We start from the raw sequence: 5300 nt of genomic DNA, 5'->3' as shown, positions 1-5300 counted from the left end.
CGAAAATGACAATTCTGTGGTCCATTATGCTATAGCGAATCTGTTCCACTAACCACAGAATCACCACGGAATGAATCAAAAGAAACTCAAATTTGAAAATCATTTTGTGACCATTCTGCTGCCAGCATAACCATTCTTCTACCGCTAAATTGCATCGTGAAATTGACCAGACCCAACCCAAAATTTAAAAACCATTTTGTGGCAATTCTGTTGGCCGCATAACCATTCTGCTACCGCAAAATTGTATTGTGGAATTGACATTCCATTTTGTGGACATTCTGCTGGCCACATATATGTTCTGCTACCACGCAATTGCACCACATAATTGACATCTGGGGGTTATTTTTGGAAATTTTCTTATCCAACCCTATTTTAGTATAAGGCCTTAGGAGGTCATTTTATAAGATATAATTTGATGTAATAGAGTGAGGTTATCAATTTAGAGAGAGATAGGGAGAAGCTCTATCAAATTGTACTCTCCAATTCTTGCTCAAACCTTGGGATTCAAGAGGGAAACTCACAAGACCTTCTGCTTACAAGGTAAGACTTCATCCCTAGCTTTAATGAAATATTTAATAATGGGTTTAAGTAGTATGTTATCATGGTGCGGATTGTGGGATGGTGACCGGAAGCCATAAGCCCACGATCTCGAATTTGGGAGTATGTGAAGACTAGGAGATGTGATTTTGGTGGGTTTGAAGCAAATGGCTGGGCATGCATGTGACTAATGATGGTTGATGGGTGTTGTAGGGATATCGTATATTGGTTTGATGCTTAAAAATTCATGGTGAGGGTAGAGAAATTTCTATTATGGGACCTTGTAATCGATTTCACATATTCGGTATTGGATGAAATATCAGAATGGGATAAATCTAAGAATACCTTCCTAACTATGGTTATATTTGCTTATGTTTCTATGGATTCTGGTTGCTAGGAGAGTGGGACATTGTAGTAACTATAAGGGAAAGCTTAATTAAGGTAGGTTGGCTAAACTCCCTTTCTAGAATCGAAATCTATGAGTTCGTCGTGTTATAAATATGGTTTTACAAATTCTCATTCCAACTGCTCCAAATTGATTTCAAAATTGATTTTCCTAAATGCTTATGTACTCTAGTCACGTTCGAATTGATCTTATCCTATTATGCTCCCCCTTTGTGGGAAAATATTCAAATATGGTTGTTGTAACTAATGCATATGAATTGAATCCATGTTTCAATCGTAAATCACCATGCTCTCCTTTATAAGTATTTCCATTATGTTTTGAGTTCTTACATACTCATGAGTTAAAACTTTGTATTGACCTTTGGAAAAAATATTTCAAGAATAAATGGTGTATCATCCATTTATGATTTTAACTTGTGCTTCGATTGCTCCATTCTTTGGAAAGAAATCCATTGTGTTTAAAGCCTTCAATACTAATGAACTTAAGGTTATGATTTTCGGAATATTCTATTTGTTGATGTTCATGATAATGATCCTTGAAAATAAAGAAATGAAAGAGTGTGATGGTAGGCTATAATTGTATGTTTAGTCGCTTATTACACTCTAATTCACTACACTTTATTCATGTTTGAGCTTTAATTGATAGTGTTTTGCAATTATTGTGTGTTTTATACCTTGTAGGAGTGATTTCGAGCTATGTAGAAGTTGTGGAATGAATTCGAAATATTTGGAGCTTTGAAGTCTGAGTAAAAGCCCAAGGGATTAAGTTGGGATCGTGTTCGGGGGTCGAGGACCAAGTCTGAGTAAAAGCCCATGCTTGTGCAATCTTCTATTGCTTGTCAGAAATTAGCTCTCTCGAGTTCTCCACTAATGCCTCGCATAGCGCGTCGCCCCATACGGCGTGCATGTGCAAATTTACAGAGTTATTTTCCTATTTCGGCTAGGAGAAGGTGATTTCGTCTAGGGCCGTCCCTACTTGGTATAAATACATGGAAAAATATTATTTTATGGACTTTTTTAATATACTTTAGACCTAAGGGGGCTAAGGAAGAGTTTGAATAACACACACAAGATTTCATCATTCCTTCCTCACTCAAGACCCGAGTTTGGATTGAATTTATATTTTTCTATACTTTAATTTTATTTGTGATGAATTGCTCCACATCTATGGAGTAGTTCTCTTTAGGGTTTGATGGATTTGGTGTATTGATGATTGTTTGTGGATTATAATTCTAGTTTTATGTACTGAAGCGTGTTTGGATAAATTAACCGTTGCATCTATATGCACTTATTCATGTAATCGAGAGAGACATAACTTGTGATATCTTTGCATTATATTGTTGGTTGAGTTTATAGATTCTTCAAAGTAATCGAAAGAGGCTAGTTGAATCATTGATTAAACCTAGTTAGGAGAATAACCGAAATAGGTTTTCCTAAAGACCAATCCACTACGCATTCTTGCATATCTTCACGTGCTTAAATTGGTTCATCTTGTGAGGTTAAGACTTAATCGAAAAAGGATATTTTGCTGAACATTTGAACTAATAATTGAGTGAATTCAAGAGACTCACTTGAACACTAAAAGTGAATTATCTAGAGTTTGATCTTGAATAATTATCTTGCATCTATCCGATCAAAACCCTATTTTCTCCCATTGATAACCTTCTTTTCTTATTCCTTGTTTCGATTGTCATTAGTCAATAGCTTTAGATTATTAGTTAATTTTAGTTAGACATCTTATAAATCTCAATTGTTGATCATCTTGGATAGCAACCAATCTTGAAAGTATGAGAATATTGTTTAATCTAATCCCTGTGGATACGATATTATACTATACTATACTATACTATATTTGATTAGCGAGCAGAATTTAAGTGTGTGTTTTGCGCTCGCCAAATTTTGGCGTAGTTGCCGGAGATTGGCAATCATTAGTGTTTGAAGCAGTTTATAGAGCTAATTCAGGAATTCTTTCTTTTTATTTTATTTCTCTTTTTACGTTTGGTGTTCTTTGACTGTGTGCATGTTACAAGTTGAGATTGATGCATGACTCGAACTTCTACGAAAGAAGTGCTACCATACGAGCCAATCCCCGGTAACCAAAGAATTTATGTTGGGCATCTCACCGGCAGCCATCTCACCGAGACATCAGAAAAGGTTGGGCAGTTCTCAACCAAAGAATTTATGGTTGGAAACGGTGAGGATAATGTAGATTTGGCTGCGAGAGAAGCAGCCCAACGAAGAGAACAATATGCACGAGATGTTAGAGAAGCAGCTATTAGAGATGCACAGAGTATCTACGAAGAAGAGAGGGGTTAGAGAATTGTTCAAAATTAACCCTTGGTTGCAGACCAGTTCGGAAATATAGCTCTCGAGACTTGGAGACCACTTGGCGATTATGCTAGACTGGTCTATAATCAAGGATTATCAAGTGTTAGACCACCCCCAATTGCAGAAAACAACTTGGAATTGAAGCAAGGGTTGCTTCAAACCCTTCAGAATTGATGTGTCTTCAGAGGGAAGCCAAATGAAGATCCAACCACACATCTAATGGACTTCGAAGAGATTATGAACACCTTTCACTACAATGGGGTGTCGCAAGATGCAGTTTATTTAAGGGCATTCCCCTTTTCTCTTAAAGATGATGCAAAACAGTAGCTTCGAAGCTTGCCCACGAGATCTATTAGAACTTGGGAGGAGATGATTAGAAAATTCCTTGATAAATATTTCTTCTCAAATAAAACAGGCAAGTTTAGAAGAGAAATCCATAACTTCTGCCAGAAAGATACCGAAACTGTTTTTGAAGCATGGGAGAGGCTCAACGAGATTGTTCAAAAGTGTCAACATAGCGGAATTAAACTCTGGATGTAACTCCAGTACTTTCGGGATGAGTTGACACCAGCCTCGCACAGAACATTGAGCAATACAGCTGGAGGGCCGTTGATGAAGAAGACTCCAGAGGAGATAGTCACAATTCTTGATGAGTTATCTGAAGATGCAAATCAATGGCCCTCTGAGAGTGCTGAAAGAAGAAGATCGACTGGTGTTCACTAGGTTGATGCTAACACATCTGTGCAGGTACAGCTTGATGCTATGGCTAAAGAAATACGGAAGCTGACCTTAGCCTCGATACAAAATGAGTCTCACGCAGCTTATGATATATGTGGAAGAGGAAACCCTACTCATGAATGTCAAGTCTGAACTAAGGAAGTGAATGTTGTGGGGAACTATAGTTTTAGTGCAATGTGATAGAAGCACCCCAGATTTTCATGGAGTTAAGCTGGGGGTACTGTAAATGCGTGGCAACAAAATAATCCCAGATTTCAGGGACAAGGAGCTCATGGTTTTATGAATCAGTCGAGGCAACAGTTTCAGCCTCAACAGCCCAATCCACTTGGTTTAGAAGATCTTATGGGGGCGTTCATTGTGAAAACTGATGAAAGATTTGAAATACAAGGGGAAGCAATTCGAAATTTAGAGAAGCAAGTGGGATAGATTGCAATAATATTATCTGAGAGGGTTCCAGGCACTCTCATTGCTGATACATAAAAGAATCATAAAGAAACGGTGAATGTCGTGACCTTGAGAAGTGGGCAAGTGTCGAAAGATCTCACCCCGATCCAAAAAAATGTGATACTTGTAAAAGAAAGTGGGGAGCAGAAGAAAAGTGATGATGATAAGAAGAATAAAGATCCAATGAAAACTGAGAAGATGAAGAAGGAAGAAAAATCAAGAAGGGAGGAACATGAGGAGAGCAAACATATGCATGCTTTACCTTTCCCTCAAAATCTATGTAGAGAAAAGTTGGACAAGCAGCTTGAGAGAATTTTGGATGTGCTGAAACAGGTTCATGTAAATTTGGCATTCACATAAGTGCTCTCACAAATGCCTGCTTATGCCAAATTCTAGAAGGATATCTTTACAAAGAAGAGGAAAATAGAGGATACCTCGGTTGTGAAGCTCACAGAGCATTGTAGTGTGATACTGAAAAACAAACTCCCACAAAAGTGTGGAGATCCAGGGAGTTTTACTATACCTTTCTCATTAGGAACTGTAAAGTTTGATAAGTCTTTATGTGATTCTGGTGCCTCAATTAACTTAATGCCTCTATCTATTTGCAGGAAATTAGAGAAGGAGATTAGAGAGATAAGGTCTGTGCCAATATCTTTGCATTTGGATGACCAAACGACTATAACACCCGAGGGGATAGTGGAAGATATGTTAGTTCGGGTGGATAAGTTCGTATTTCCTGTGAATTTTATAGTGGTGAATATGGAGGAAAACAAAGAGGTCACATGTATCCTATGAAGACCATTCTTAGCAACGGGTAGAGCTATATTGGATATACATGAGGGAAAACT

The 5300-nt window shown here is 37.7% G+C and overlaps 1 non-coding gene across 1 annotated transcript; it reads right to left on the bottom strand.

The window, feature by feature from the left end:
• Positions 1–3687: 3687 nt before the first annotated feature.
• On the bottom strand, positions 3688–3794 carry LOC142167703 (small nucleolar RNA R71). The gene has a single exon (XR_012697790.1). It is a non-coding gene; the product is annotated as a small nucleolar RNA R71 (small nucleolar RNA).
• Positions 3795–5300: the final 1506 nt, after the last annotated feature.

Source organism: Nicotiana tabacum, chromosome 12 (assembly GCF_000715075.1).
Source record: "Nicotiana tabacum cultivar K326 chromosome 12, ASM71507v2, whole genome shotgun sequence".
Lineage (NCBI taxonomy): Eukaryota > Viridiplantae > Streptophyta > Magnoliopsida > Solanales > Solanaceae > Nicotiana > Nicotiana tabacum.
Note: the sequence above shows the minus strand (reverse complement) of the source record. Positions and strands in the feature narration are given on the sequence as shown.